Source organism: Arachis hypogaea, chromosome 14 (genome assembly GCF_003086295.3).
Source record: "Arachis hypogaea cultivar Tifrunner chromosome 14, arahy.Tifrunner.gnm2.J5K5, whole genome shotgun sequence".
NCBI lineage: Eukaryota > Viridiplantae > Streptophyta > Magnoliopsida > Fabales > Fabaceae > Arachis > Arachis hypogaea.
Genome location: NC_092049.1, coordinates 43,943,586 through 43,960,498, shown reverse-complemented (window position 1 = coordinate 43,960,498; position 16,913 = coordinate 43,943,586). Strand labels below are relative to the sequence as shown.

General features: G+C 40.9%; 1 non-coding gene across 1 annotated transcript; it reads right to left on the bottom strand.

The window, feature by feature from the left end:
* Window positions 1-11,110: 11,110 nt before the first annotated feature.
* LOC112745232 (small nucleolar RNA R71) lies at window positions 11,111-11,217 on the bottom strand. Its single transcript, XR_003173170.1, has one exon. It is a non-coding gene; the product is annotated as a small nucleolar RNA R71 (small nucleolar RNA).
* Window positions 11,218-16,913: the final 5,696 nt, after the last annotated feature.

The following is a 16,913-nucleotide window of genomic DNA, read 5'->3' as shown; positions in this document are numbered from 1 at the left end:
ATTTGATTTTCAGTTGCTTGGGGACAAGCAACGAGTTAAGTTTGGTGTTGTGATGAGCGGATAACTTATACGCTTTTTGGCATTGTTTTTAGTATATTTTAGTTAGTTTTTATTATATTTTTATTATTTTTTAAATAAAAATCACATTTCTGGACTTTACTATGAGTTTGTGTATTTTTCTATGATTTCAGGTATTTTCTGGCTGAAATTGAGGGACTTGAGCAAAAATCTGATTCAAAGGCTGAAAAAGGACTGCAGATGCTGTTGGATTCTGACCTCCCAGCACTCGAAGTGGATTTTCTGGAGCTACAGAAGCCCAATTGGCATGCTATCAATTGTGTTGGAAAGTAGACATCCTGGGCTTTCCAGAAATACATAATAGTCCATACTTTGCTCAAGATTTGATGGCCCAAACCGGCGTTCCAAGTCAGCTTAAGAATTCTGGCGTCAAATGCCAGAACTGGCACAAAAGCTGGAGTTAAACGCCCAAACTGGCACAAAAGTTGGCGTTTAACTCCAAGAAAAGTCTCTACACATGAAAGCTTCAATGCTCAGCCCAAGCACACACCAAGTGGGCCCGGAAAAAGATTTCTGCATTAATTACCTATTTCTGTAACCCTAGGCTACTAGTTTTCTATAAATAGGACCTTTTGCTATTGTATTTTAAAGACTTTTACAAAGACTTTTACAAAGATACTTTTACAAAAAGACTTTGATAGACCTTTTCACGTTTGGGGGCTGGCCTCATGGCCATGCCTAGACCTTATTCTTATGTATTTTCAACGGTGGAGTTTCTACACACCATAGATTAAGGTGTGGAGCTCTGCTGTTCTTCATGAATTAATGCAAAGTACTATTATTTTTCAATTCAACTCAAGTCTATTTCTTCTCCAAGATATTCGTTCGCACCCAAGAACATGATGAATGTGATGATTATGTGACACTTATCACCATTCAAACCTATGAACGCGTGCCTGACAACCACTTCCGTTCTACATGCAAACAAGATTGAATGTGTATCTCTTGGGTTTCTAATCAAAGATTAGAACCTTCGTGGTATAGGCTAGAATTATTGGCAGCCTTTCCTGAGATCCGGAACGTCTAAACCTTGTCTGTGGTATTCTAAGTAGGATCTGGGAAGGGATGACTGTGACGAGCTTCAAACTCGCGAGTGTTGGGCGTGTCACAGACGCAAAAGGATCAATGGATCCTATTCCAACATGATCGAGAACCGACAGATGATTAGCCGTGCGGTGACAGCGTGCGTAGAATATTTTCACTGAGAGGACGGGAAGTAGCCATTGACAACGGTGATACCCAACATAAAGCTTGCCATGGAAAGGAGTATGCATGATTGGAAGAGGGCAATAGGAAAGCAGAGGTTCAGGAGGAACAAAGCATCTTCATACGCTTATCTGAAATTCCTACCAGTGAATTACATAAGTATCTCTATCTCTATCTTTATTTTATGTTTTATTTATCTTTAATTATCAATCCTCCATAACCATTTAAATCTGCCTGACTGAGATTTACAAGATGACCATAGCTTGCTTCAAGCCGACAGTCTCCGTGGGATCGACCCTTACTCACGTAAGGTATTACTTGGACGACCCAGTGCACTTGCTGGTTTGTTGTGCGGAATTGTGACAAAGTGTGATTCATGTTTGAGAGCTCCAAGTCTTTAGCGCCATTGTTGATGATCACAATTTCGTGCACCAATGGAGCTTATTGGAGTTTCAAGCATTGGTGGAAGTTCCAAGATGAATTCAAGCACAAGCCGCCTTGATGAGAGCTCCCCATAAGTCCAACTTAAGGACAATAAACAAAAGCGCTAGGTGGGAGACACCCCACCATAGTAACATTTATCCTTATTTTTCTTTTGTAAATATTGGTAAAATTAGTTTAATTTCATGTTTAGTTTTCTTTGTTTAGTTTATTTAGTAGTCTAGTATGTTAAATAAGGTTTTATGGTGTTTTGGTAGCTGTTTGGATGTTTGGAATGCTTGGTTCGGTGCTAGAAATTGGAAAATTTTTAAAAACAGAGCACTCAGTCACGCATACATGTCACCCATGTGTACGCGTTACCCCAAGTTTCCAACTGCTCATGCGTACGCCCCCCATATAAAATTAATGAATCCGTTCTTTTGGCAAGCGCACCAAAAATATCGTCAAGTAATAACCCACCAGGAGTGGGATCGTATCCACAGAGATTGGCATATTTGAGCAATTTTAATCAATGGGTGAGTTAGTCAAGCAGATCAAAATATATCGTGATTGCAGAATTGTAAATGAGCAGAAATATAAATGACTCAAAAGTAAAGATAAGCAATAAAGTGCAGGAAAGGAAATGATAATAATGTAAAGTGCAGAAACATAAATGACTTAATTATAAATGGGAATGGGGAATAACAGAATGTAAAGAAAGCTATACAGAATGTGGAAGATAAGAATAGGGGGAATTCATTGGGATCAGGAGATGTTATTCTCTTTGGATTAAATCCAGCTCATCTCATCTTCAATCATGCAACTCATTGACCTCTTGGCAATCATGATTGATTGAACCCCAATCCCTTGGTGATTCAATCTCTCAGATCTTGATCAATAGCCAATTCCTTGGTCTAATTGCTCATGAAGAGAGATATGCTTGGTCCCTGATTATACCACACATCATCATAGGTCCAAGTAGAGGGAGGATTATATGTCACCACATCCAAACACCAAAACCCAGATCATACTCAAGTGTGAGAAGGGATTTCTAGCATGGTTTCATGTTTCCTTTTCCAAGGTTCCCATGAAACCCATTTTGCATTCAACCTCTTTCCCAAGATAATTGAACACTAACATTAAAACGAAATTCCTTCTAGCAAATCAAAGAGAAGATGAAGAGAAGAAGAATTTCACTATCATTAATCCATCAAGTACAACAGAGCTCCTTCTCTCAATGAGAGGGAATTTAGCTACTCATAGCTTAGAGAAAAGTACAATAGATGGAAGAAGATGATGTGAAAAGTAAATCTAACTATACTTCAATAGAGCTACTACTCAACAACCCAACAACCCCTTCTCAGGACTTTCAGGGGTTATTTATACTACTCCTAGTACTAGAATAAAGAAAATACAAAAGAGAAAAGAAAAATACAATTTGGAGGGAAACTAGCCAGCACCAAACCAGGGGACAATAATAGAAGCCTCATCCAGGAAATGCTACAGAACCCGTCAATCTTGGAAGAGGAAAAAGTCCTAGCCATAACAAGTCAGGACCAAGGATGGATGACCCCCATAATTAACTACCTCAAAGCAGAAACACTCCCCACAAAAGAAAAGGAGGCAAAGAGGTTAAAAAGGGAAGCACAGTACTACACTTTCATAAACAACATCCTGTACAAAAGAGGGATCTCAATACCATTACTAAAATGTGTACCGACCAACAACACAAAGGAAGTGCTAGAAGAAGTACACGGCGGCATTTGCGGCAATCATCTCGGAGCACGAGCTCTCGCCAAAAAAGTACTCCAGGCGGGATTTTATTGGCCAACTCTACAGAAAGAAGCTACAGAATTTGTAAAGACATGTCCACCATGTCAGAAACATGCCAACTTTCACATCGCCTCGCCAGAAGAGCTCATCAGCGTAACTTAGCCTTGGCCGTTTGCAAAATGGGGACTTGATCTTCTCGGACCCTTCCCCCAGGGATCAGGACAAGTTAAATTCCTCATAGTAGGGGTAGACTATTTCACAAAGTGGATCGAGGCAGAGCCCCTAGCCAACGCTACTGCTCAAAGAAGCCAGAAATTCCTATATAGAAACATTGTCACAAGGTTTGGGGTTCCAAACTCCATCACCACAGACAATGGCACTCAATTCACAGATGCAGGCTTCAGAAAATTAGTAGCCGACTTGAACATAAAGCACCAGTACACCTCCGTGGAACATCCGCAAGCCAATGGACAGGCTGAAGCTGCCAACAAAGTCATATTGGCCGGGTTAAAACGGAGATTACAAGACGCAAAGGGAGCTTGGGCAGAAGAGCTTCCACAAGTTCTATGGGCATATCGAACGACACCACACTCCACCACAAGTTAGCATACGGAATAGAGGCGATGATTCCAGTAGAGATTGAGGAAAGATCACCCAGAGTGGTTCATTACAATGAGGGAGCAAACTCCCAACTTCAGAGGGAAGAGCTCGACCTACTACCTGAAATCCAAGAAAGAGCTCGGATCAGGGAAGAAGCACTAAAACGTCGAATGGCTTCTAGATATAATCAAAGGGTAGTGCCGAGAAGTTTCGCAGAGAATGATCTCATCCTAATTCGAAATGATATTGGAACAACTCGACCAGGAGAAGGAAAGTTGGCAGCAAACTGGAAAGGACCCTACCGAGTTGTAGAAGTACTTGGGAAGGGCTACTACAGACTGTCCGAACTCGATGGACGAGAGCTTCCCAGATCATGGCACGCCTACAACCTAAGAAGGTACTACAGCTAGAAAGAGTAAAAGATCTCACTATTGGATGCACTCTTTTTCCTAAAAGGGTTTTTTAATGAGGCACCAAGTTGAGACTCAGACACTATCCGACTTAAAAGGGATGAAAAATTCCCACACATATATGTTTGCACTTTCCTTTGAATAAAATATATATTTTAGATATTCTACAACTTTCCAAGACGCATTAATCTGAAGCATTCATCGTCCGATTATAAAGCAACAGATCGGCATAAAGTGAAAAATAATTTCACTGCACGATCACGATAAAGACAATCGTCCGATAAAGGTGAAAACGCGATTCACCTAAAAGACGATCTAAAGATAGCAACCACCTTCTACAAATCGGCAAAGATGAACACTGAATAATGTAAGAAGTTATCGAAAGTGATCCGAAAAAGAACCTGACGAGGTCTTATGGATTGCTAAATAATAACTTAAAGACTAGCCGACGTTAAGAAGTCGGACCAAGTTAACCCAAGTTATAAGTAAACCCTGGAAAGAGGTCTGGCCAACCCTATTAAAGAGGATTACTTTAACTTAGAAGGGCCCAACATGACAAAGTCAGCCCAAAATGAAAAGTTATAAAAGTAGTCCCTGAAAGAGACCTGACAAAGGTCCAAAAAAGAGGACTACAAAAATAACTTAGAAAGAGGACGACGCAAAGAAGTCGACCTCCTACAAACAAGTTATAAAAGTAATCCCTGAAAGAGATCTGACAAAGATCCAAGAAAGAGGATTACAAAAATAACTTAAAAGAGATCGACATAATGAAGTCGGTCCCCTACAACAAACAAGTTATAAAAGTAATCCCTGAAAGAGATCTGACAAAGATCCAAGAAAGAGGATTACAAGAATAACTTAGAAGAGATCGACATAATAAAGTCGGTCCCCTACAACAAACATGTTATAAAAGTAATCCCTGAAAGAGATCCGACAAAGATCCAAGAAAGAGGATTGCAAAAATAACTTAGAAGAGATCGACATAACGAAGTCGGTTTCCTACAACAAACAAGTTATAAAAGTAATCTCTGAAAGAGACCTGACCAAGGTCCAAAAAAGAGGATTACTAAAAATAATCGAGAAAAGATCGACATGACGACGTCGGTCAACTACTTGGAAAAGGACAAAGAAGTCGGTCATAGATTGCTAATTGGATCCACGCATCTACGACCTCCAAGTACAAAGCAGTTCAAAGAGGATGAGCAACAAGGCTTCAACATTCTCGAAACATATAAAAGCTAAGACAGGCGAAAGCAAGCATGACATAAAATAACAAAGCTTCAGGGTCAGACCCAAAAGCTTAGAAGATACTCGTTGTGTTTTTCAAAATAATGGGTTGCTAAACAAGAAACCAGAAAGAGTGTCTGCAAAATAAACCAACCACGAAATAAAGAGTTTTAAAGCCCACAAGCCGGGCCAACTACACAAATATCCAAAATAAATCAGCTAAAGATTAGAAGACTTTTCAGCAGCATCAGTCTGAGGAGAAGGAGGGCGAGCCTGGAGAGGAACAGCATCCACAGTACCATCATCCCGGTTTAAGATCTGGCAGTCAGGATCAGAAGCGGGAGGGCCGACCTCGGCAGGAAGAACAGCAGGAGCTGACACATTGGCAGAAGACACAGGGAGGGGATCGGCATCATCATCATCCTCGTCATCAGGGACAATCTTACCATCCCTGACAACATTATCCAAGCTGAAGAGAGTAAGGTTGGCCTCGAGAACTCTGGAAGACATCTCTACAATGTTATTGCGAGAAGACATGAGGCCAACTAATCCTACAATAAGAAAAGAAGATTGGATTACTAAAAAGCATCTCGGGCAAAGGGCAAAACAACTCGACCAATATGATACAGAAGAACAAACAGAAAAGGAAAACCCCAAGACTCAAACCAAAGTCCTGGGGCATCCTTTGGAGGCAGTAACAAAGCAAGGTTTCTGGAAAAATCTACAGCTTACGTCTCGGCTCCCCCCAAACAAGAAAAGAAGATTTTCAAACAGCAAGTATAAAAGTTTAAAAAGTAATCAAAGCCACTATCTTTTTACAGTCTATCAGCAAAAAAGCTTCGACAACATCAAACACGCCAAACGGAAACCATCAAAGGCGCAACCTTTTTCAGAATCAGACAAAAAAGCAATCTTCAAACATAGCGAGGAAAAGATGCAGATTTTCTGGGTATTGGTATCAGATAGAAACAACAGAACATGCAAAAAGCCCTAAAAAGCATCAAGCAACAAGAAAGGCAAAAAGGATCATGCAGAAGATGAAGAAACTCCTAGAACACACATTTCAACAACAATTAGGCGCGACAAAAACAGAAAGATCCAAACTTTCTTTAAAAGCAAAATCAAAACCTCATCACAAAGCCAAAACAACGAAAAGAAAAAGAAAATACGAATGGAACTAACCTGGAAAGGGAAAAAGCTTCAAGGGAAAAAAGGAGACGTGAAAATGAAAGCTGCCCAGAAAAATCGCCTAGCGACGCCGCAACGCAAGAAAAGCATAAATGTGGACGAAAGACAGAGAGCGAGAGAACAAAGGAAGAAATTACGAAAAGAGCGAAAAAGAGAAACCGTTTCTGGGTTTTCGAAAATCAAAATAAAGAGCCAAAGGAAAACGGGGTAATTAATACTAATTAATGAAAGTATTAAACCCTCACACGTTCCCAAAGCGCTGATATAAAAGCGCGCGCTTTTAGAGGAAAACGTTCTACATTCAAAAGTCGCTACAAAGGAATCGACGAAATGCTTGAGTTCGGCTTCATTAGGGAAAGACCGAAGTCAAGGACTCGCCCCCAAAACAAAAGAAGACCAAGCTCAAGCAGGGGCACTGTTCATACCCTGGGTCGAGCTGTCCGACCCAACATGTTCGATGATAAAGCGACCGACCTATTTAGGTCAGGCTATCTGACCTCTTCTCAAAGGAGTCGGCCAAATCAACAGGAAAGCCCAGTAAAGGGCCGAAATAGAGGAACACGACCCACATCCAAAGGAGGCAATCCAAGCCTATAGAGATAAAGGCGGTTCCCTTAAAGATAAGCTGACTTCACTCAAGATAAGATAAGATAACTAACTTATCTTATCAGAAAGGTCAGCCCACACTACTATAAATACACTGGAGCACCCAGGTAAAACTTATACTCTGATTCTACATAAAAACCTGTTTAATACCCATGCTAACTTAAGCATCGGAGTCTCTTGCAGGTACCCCCCACCCTCCGGTGATGAAGGATCAGCAGTGCAGCCAGTCCAACAAATCGGACACGACAGCTCCGGCCGCCACCCACCAGCCGGACACGTCATCTCCGACCAGTACAGAAGATCTCGTCCGAGATTGACCTACAGTTTCAGGTAACCCTCGGAACATTTTCTCTGTTTGATCTTTACATTTTCTTGTTTCGTGTCTTTTCTTATTTTTCATATGCATTTTCAAATTGTTAGTGTCCCTAGTACAAAAGTTCTTAAGTTTGGTGTCTTGCATGTCTTTCTTTTCTTCAAAATTTTCAAAAATATGTGATGCCAGGGCATTTTGGCCAATTTCACTGACCTTTTTTTTACTATTTTTGGGTAGTTTCATGCATTTTCTTAGTTAATAAGCAAGTTTTGGGTAGATAATCACTTACATCTTGATTCAAGCAAACATTATGAATTTTATATGATTTTATGAGAATTATGCATGAATTGAATGGTAAAATGGATGATGCATGATCTCATGAGTTAGAACCTAGCTTTGATGCACTTTACTTGCTTGATTTTAGGACGAAGGAAGCAAGAAAGATGCCACGTTAATAGCCACATTAGTCTAACTAACGTGACCATTAACATTGAATGGGAGCTAGCTTGCAACGTTAATGAGAAAGTGATCGCCAGTAACGCCTTCGTGAGCCATCATAACCCACGTTAGTTGCCACGTTAACTACATTAACGTGGAAGCTAACGTAGATGAGAAGTAAAGCTCCAACGTTAGTGGTAAAACTGAATACCACTAACGTTGGAAAAAGGGGCACACTTAGCCACGTTAAGAGTCACGTTAATTACATTAACATGAACTCTAACGTGGAAGGAACAAAGAAGTGCCAACGTTAGTGACACTCACCTTTGTCACTAACGTTGGACCAAGCCACTATTAGCCACGTTAGTTGCCACGTTAATTACATTAACATGGAAGCTAACGTGGAGGAAAGGAATGATGAGCCAACGTTAGTGACACTCACCTTTGTCACTAACGTTGGATATGGCAATCACCACCACGTTAGTGGCCACGTTAATACAATTAACGTGAGGCACTAACGTGAGAAGGGGCGTTTGGAGCGTTAGTGACAAAGATAAGTGTCACTAATGCTCTCGAAGCTGAGGCATGCCCAGGTTAGGGGTCACGTTAGCTATACTAACATGGACTCTAACGTAGGGAGGAAGGGCAACAAGCAAACGTTATTGGAAAAGGTGAATGCCAATAACGTTTGTGAAGGACCAAGAGGCAATGTTAGTGGTCACGTTAGTGCCACTAACGTTGAAGTTAACGTGGACCATCTTGGGTTAGGAACGTTAGTGAAAAAGGTGATCGTCACTAACGTTCTCGAACCCACATTTTCACTTAACGTTAATACCACTAACGTCCTAACTAACGTCCACGCCTAACTCACACTTTCTCTGCAAGCAAAGCTGAGCCCACTGAAGACTGCAACTGCTTCAACTAAAGATCCAAAGGCCCATATCCAAGACTTGAAGAGCCAACTAGAAGATCAGAAGAGTAGTATATATAGGAGTAGTTTTGAACTAGTAGGGGAGCTTTTTGGCATTTTGGAGAACTACACTCTGTATATTTTACTTTCTCTGCAACTTCTAGTTTTAGTTTTTCATAATGTACTTTACACTTACGCTTTCCATTCCCAGAGCTATGAACAACTAAACCCCTTTCATTGGGTTAGGGAGCTCTGTTGTAATTTGATGGATCAATAATAGTTTTCATTATTCTTCTTCTTTCTTTTCTCTTGATTTTACTAGAAAGCTTTCAATCTTCATCTTATTGGGTAGTTATCTTGGAAAAGAAGCTATTCATACTTGGATCTCTTCGGACCTTGGAAGAGGAATGAAGAGATCATGCTAGAAATGCTTTCTCATGTTGGACCAAATTGGGGTTTGGATGGATATGGTGACATATAATCCTACCAATACTTTGATTTGGGAATGCATGTGGTATAATCAGTGACCATATTTCATCTATTCTCATGAGCAATTAGACCAAGGAATTGGCTATTGATCAAGATTTGAGAGATTGGGTTGCCAAGGAATTGGAATCCAATCACTTAAGATTGCTAAGGAGATCAATGAATGCATTGATTGAGGAAGAGATGAGAATGAACTTGATCCGGAGAATACAACATCTCCTGAGCCCAATGAATCCCCGCTTCTGATCTTACCCATTCTCTTTACTTTCTGCCATTTACTTTTATGTTCATTTCCCCAATTCCTCATTTAAGATTCTGCAGTTTACTTTCCGCCATTTACATTTTGCTCTTTATTTCCAGCATTTACATTTTATATTATTTACTTTCCCGCCATTTATGTTTCTACAACTCTCAACTCAATTTCTGCTTAGCTCAACTAGAACATTCCTCTGATTAAAGTTGCTTGACCAATCAATCCCTGTGGGATTCGACCTCACTCTATTGTGAGTTTTTACTTGATGACAATTCGGTATACTTGCCAGGGGGAAAATTGTTGAGAGACAAGTTTCCGTGCATCAAGTTTATGGCGCCATTGCCGGGGATTGATTTTGTATCAACAATGATTAAATTGGTGGATAAATAGATTGAGCATTTTTCTTTTTTTTTTATTTAATTTCTGTTTGATTGATTCACTTTCAGTTTCAGTTATTTTCTTCCTGTTACCCCTACCCGTATGTGGTGTTCTCTTATTTGTTACAATTTAGTTCACTAACCCACTAACTGTTTGATATATTGAATCACTCACACTAACAGCATTTTTAATAAGAATACTCTCTACCTCCCTTTTGCTTTGGCCTTGTTGGTTGTATGACAGGTAGAAGAAGCGGGGCTTCAACTTATTTTGATTCTGAACCTGAGAGGACCTTCCTTAGATTAAGGATGGAAGCAAGAGGAAAGAGAGTTGTTGGTGCTGAGGAAGAGGAAGAGTACTTTGAACCAGACATGGATGAGAATATGGAGAACCATCATGAAGAAAAGGCTCACAACCATGGCAGAGAAGGTCTAGCGCATCATGCTAAGCAAGAAAAAAGAGTTCTGGGATCTTACATAAACCCAAACCCAGGAAACTGTGGAAGTAGCATCCAAAAGCCAACCATACATGCCAATAACTTTGAACTAAAGCCACAACTCATCACCCTTGTTCAGAACAACTGTTCATTTGGAGGAAGTGTCCAAGAAGACCCCAATCAACATCTCACCACATTTCTGAGGATATGTGATACTGTGAAGTCTAATGGTGTTCATCCTGACACCTATAGACTACTTTTGTTTCCCTTCTCACTCAAGGATAAAGCATCTAAATGGTTGGAATCCTTCCCGAAGGAGAGTTTAACAACCTGGAAAGATGTGGTAAACAAATTCTTGGCGAGATTCTATCCTCCTCAAAGAATCAACAGGTTGAGAGCTGAGATACAAACCTTCAGGCAACAAGATGGTGAAACTCTATATGAAGCATGGGAGAGGTTTAAGGACTTGACAAGAAGGTGCTCGCCAGATATGTTCAATGAATGGGTGCAGTTACACATTTCCTATGAAGGTCTTTCTTATGAATCAAAGAAGGCAGTAGACCACTCATCTGGGGGATCTCTGAACAAGAAGAAGACCATTGAAGAAGCCATAGATGTCATTGAGACTGTAGCTGAAAATGACTACTTCTATGCTTCTGAAAGAGGCAACACTAGAGGAGTGATGGAGCTAAACAACGTGGATGCACTGCTTGCCCAAAACAAGATGATCACCAAGCAGCTGGCTGATCTTACCAAGAAGATGGAGAGGAACCAAGTAGCAGCAATCACCACCTCGTCAGCAACCCAAGAAGGAGTGAATGCAGAAGCAGAGGGTGATCAGGAACAAGCCAACTACATTGGAAATTCACCTAGGCAGACCCATGATCCATACTCCAAAACTTATAATCCTGGTTGGAGAAACCACCCAAACTTTGGGTGGGGAAATCAACAAGATCAAGGCCAAGATCAGAGACGTCACAACCCCAACAACAATGCGGCTCACCAATATTCCACACAGAGATCATATTAGCACCCACCTAACAACACATCTCAACATCCATACCAAAACCAAAATGGCCCTTTCCAGCCCTCCAATCTCAACTCACAATCATCCAAAGATAGACTCTCAAGGATTGAGACTCTACTTGAAGGCATATGTAAGGAACTCCAAGATAACAAGGTGTTCAAGGAGGAGGTGCAGGCCAATATCAAAAATCAAGGAGACACCATTAAGAGGCTAGAATTTCAAGTGGGATACCTCTCTAAGAAGATTCCCAAACCTACTGACAGCTTCCCAAGTGACACAGAGAAAAACCCAAGAGGTGAAGCAAAGAAAGTAAGATGGGAAGAATGCAAGATGGTCACTATAAGTGATAGAGAGACTGAGGAAGAGCTGAACAAACCCTTCAAACACTATGGAGATACTTCAGCAGAGAAGCAGGAAGAGGGTCACCAAGAAACCAAAATTACACAGAAGGAGATGCTGAAACTCTATGCACCTTTTCGCCAAAGACTCAAGGGTGGTGTAGAAAAGAGAATATACTCAAAGTTCCTTGATATGTTTGCATCTCTCCATGTAAACATACCATTCATCAAAGCTCTCCAACAAATGCCCTCATACATTAAGTATATGAAGGCGCTGCTGACCAAGAAAAGCTCACTCAAAGGAGGGCAAACAATAGTGATGAATAAGGAGTGCAGTGCTCTCATTCAACCAGAGTTGCCTACAAAAAGGAAGGATCCAGGGAGTTTTCACATCCCTTGTGCCATAGGAGAAATAATGTTTGATAAAGGACTCTGTGACCTGGGAGCAAGCATCAACTTAATGCCTTTATCCCTTATGAAGAAGCTGCAGATCAATGAGCTAATGCCCACAAACGTAGTCATCAGGCTGGCTGACAAAACTCAAAAACAAGCAGTAGGAGTGGTTGAAAACGTGTTGGTGAAGGTTGGGAACTACTTCCTTCCCACAGACTTTGTCATATTGGAAATGGAAGAGAGTCACCTTCACCCAATCATATTGGAAAGACAATTCCTAGCTACAGCCAGAGCGCTCATAGATGTGGAGCGAGGAGAGTTAATACTGAGGATACATGACGAACAACTCGCATTCAATGTCTTCAAACCCTCACAAGAAGCAGATCAGGAAAACAAAGAACCAAGGGGAGAGCACGACAAAGCACTGGTGGAAGAAACAAGCATTGAAGCACAAGCTGTACACCTGGGAATCCCTTTGGTTGATGAACAAGACAGGCAGCAGTTGTCACAACTAAAGGAAAACCAGGAGGAACCTAAACCACCAGAGTCATATGAGATCAGCAACAAAATTTCCTTGGAAAAAGAGGCCACAAAGAGCAGGGCAACATCAAAAGGAAAAAAGAAGAAGGTACCAAGGAGATGGAGGAACAAGAAGATCCCTACAAAGGACTTCTCTCCAGGGGATAAAGTGATCTCAGCTTATTTCCCAATTATCCCACCCCATCTCCCCACCATCCCATCTCAGCTACCTAAAGTTTTCACCATCAATAGAATTCTCTCCTTAGAACATGTGGAGATTCTTGATGAAGCCAATGGAGATAGATTTACTGCGAGGGGGGAAGATTTGAAGCATTACCAACCACCCTAACAAAGTCAGAATGTCAAGCTAGTGACGCTAAAGAAGCGCTTCATGGGAGGCAACCCATGTTTTATATGCTTTTAAAATAGTTAATAATGCAAGGTTCATGAATTCCAAATTAACTTTGACATATACTTGAATGAATCCTTTTATGCAGCACATAGTGAAGAACAAGTTTGATGTTCAAGGCATACTAAGAGAGCATAAATGCAATTGATATCATGTTACTCTTAGAGCCTTAAACAAAATTTTGTACACCACATGGACACAAACTAAGTTTGGTGTCACCAATGTTGCATACATGAACAATTAAATAGTCAGTTGGTTTGCATTCATGAATAGCACTTAGTTAGTTAGAAACAAAAACTTTAAAAAAGTAGTTATCCCAATTTTTTTAAATTTTGCCGCCACTTTCCACAATTTCATTAATTACATCCCTTTTATTTTGTAGGAGAATTGATGGGACAATTGAAGGAGGAGGGTTCGGCCACCACAAAGGGAGAGGACTATACACGTGTCTTCAAGGGGAATGCATTGGAAAATGTTGCCATGCAACATTGGAAGAATGACACGCTTGGAAATCGAACCAACCCCATCATAAAGTTAATGATCCTTGTGCTCATCCTATGCTAAACCCCATCCATTCATCATACACCCACTCCATCAATCCACACCTTTCATTCACTCACCACCTCCCTATATAAGTGGTTCTTATTCCGTACCCCCTTCACATTCCAAACCCATTCTTTACACTTCCCACTCTCGGAACCAAACTCCCCTTACCCTATCAAAGACACACTCCTCACCTTCACATATCAACTCCTACTCATGGCATCATCGAGCTCCAAGAGGCAAAAGAGGAAGGAACCGGTGGAGAGCATCCCTTTCAATGAAGGGAGATTCAAAACTGCATTCCATGAACTCGAATTTGAACGGATAAAGCACAAAAAGATATTGCTTGAGTTAACATTCCAGTTCAACGAGGATGAGTGCCCACAGATTCGAGAGAAGATTGAACAAAGGGGTTGGCAAAGGCTTACGAACCTAGAAGCAAAGATAAATGCAAACCTCATCAAAGAGTTCTATGCAAATGTGGTCAGAGAAGACAAAACCAAGGCCCCCACCTTCAAAAGTTATGTGAGAGGAACAGAGGTGGACTTCATCCCCAATGCTATAACAAGGGCTCTTCAGCTGAAATCGCCACATTTTAATGAGCCCAGTTATCATGTAAGAATAAGTAATGGCCCCGACAATGATGAACTTGAAGAAATTGTGAACGATATGTGTGTTATCGGATCTGACTGGGAAAGGTATTCGGATAGGAGACCCCGGTTCATCAGGAGAGGAGACCTTATCCTGGAAGCCAAGGGATGGTTTGAACTCGTGAGGATATCTATCCTTCCAGCCGCGAATAATTCTAAGGTCAACACTACTCGAGCTACTATGGTACATTGCTTAATAAAGGGTGGAGGAATCAATGTGCACGAAATTATAGCTAAGGGGATTCAAGAGTTAGCCGAGAAGAATGATCCGGGTGCTAGACTTTGGTACCCCAGCACCATCCTTAGACTGTGTACGAAAGCCAAGGTAGTCTTCGAGGACAGCAATTCAAATTGGGTAAACCCTGGGAGGTTAGTTACGCTACAGCGTATAACTTATGTGGCACCCGCCCAACAACAAAGAAGGCCTCAAATAGAGAAAAGAACATCACAAGAAGGACCTCACCGAGAAGAATCCCATCAAGAAGAATACCAACAAGAAGAGTACTATGATCCAACCAACATAAACTTGAATCACATTCACGGAGCCATTGAGGAGTTAGCAAGGAGTTATATGGATGGACAAGAACAACAACTGCACATTCAAGCCCAAAGGATGGATCGTCAAGAAGAACTGCTCTCTAATTGGATGGGTCAACAGAGGGAGTGGCAGAAGCAACAAATGGAGCAGCAACAGGAGCAATACTCCCAGCTCACTCAAGCCATCAATCAAGTGACTGAAAGGCAAGAGCGTTAAGATAAACGCCTTCAAGAACTCAACCAATGTCAGCTAGCTCAAACAAAAACATTCAATGAGTTCAGCGTGCTTAATGAAGGACGGCAACTACATAGGGAAGAATTCAACATAAGCACTCAAGCCAAGTTGAACTATATGACTGGGCATATGCATAATTTGCACTCTGCAATCCCTAGGTATGATACAGTCCAAAAATATTTAACAGAACAAGAGGAAAGGAAGGTAAAACAGCAAAAGGAAACATTGAAAAAGAAGATGGAAGATGCTGGCTCCTGAAAAAAGTTGATTGGAAAAAGCAAGGGAAGTGGGGGTTCAAGCACTCAAGAAAGACACAAAGAAGAGGGAGAGCATGGGCAACCCCAAAAGTAAAAGGTTGTGGAGTTCCCTCTTTGTTCCATCTTTTTTAAGTTTTAATTAAGGAAAATCATGTATGAAATAGAACATGTTTCCATGGTAGTTTAGGATTTTTAATTCTGCCTTTAAGTTTGCATTGCTTGGGTCTATGCTTGCTAGTCTAATGTCACTACTGCATTTCCACCTTTGCTTACTTGTATGCTTGTCCTTTAAGTCAAATAAAAAGAGATGTTATGAAAGACCAGAGTGATGTTCAATTTGTGAAGTAAGTTCTTAAGCTTGTGGTGTAGTAATTACTTAGCTAAGTTGGTTCACCAACAAGGTAGGAAGGCAACTATCTGTCCTGAATCATATGCTTGAAACACACCCCATGAGACTAGCTAAATAACAAGATCCTAATAAGAAAAAGGGAAAGAAAAATAAAAGTTGAGAAATAAAGAGAAAGAGTAAGAAATAAGGCTAGGCACCAAGGGTTAAATCCTGGGGCATGTGTCTGTGGTGCTCCTGTGTAAAGGATATACTTGGATGAATAAGCTCTCAGGGGTGCCTTATCACTTGGTAACTTGGGTTAACTAACCCGGGATTATCAGCTGAAAGTCCACTATCAAGAGTAACCTTTGCTATAGAACAGTTAGTAACCCAAAGATGTGCTGGACACCAAGGTCTCAAGAAAGAAAATAACAAACCATGTGCCTGTGGTGTGTATGTATGGGGAAAAGAGACTTGAGGGAGTAGGTCCTTAGGGGTGTCTTAACACCCAGCACCTTGGACCAACTGGTTCGGGAGTGCTGACTGAAAGCTTATCTTAAAGAGTCGCCCTCTCACAAAGCACCTAGTCTAAGAACACAATTAAACCTTGAAAAGACAAAGGGATCAATGAATAAAAGTCTCATAGGGTGCAATCAAGTAAGTATTCCAGGGCATGATAAAGGTCTAAAAGCCAGTAAAGGAATGAACCTAAGTTGCTATACATGAAACCCATAAAACCAAGGATATGACTTCCACAATAATGACTCATTTCTCTTGTCATTTCATTCATCATTCTCATGTTTCAGTACTTGCTTAAGGACAAGCAAGCTTTAAGTTTGGTGTTGTGATGCCAGGGCATTTTGGCCAGTTTCACTGACCTTTTCTTTACTGTTTTAGGGTAGTTTCATGCATTTTCTTAGTTAATAAGCAAGTTTTGGGTAGATAATCACTTACA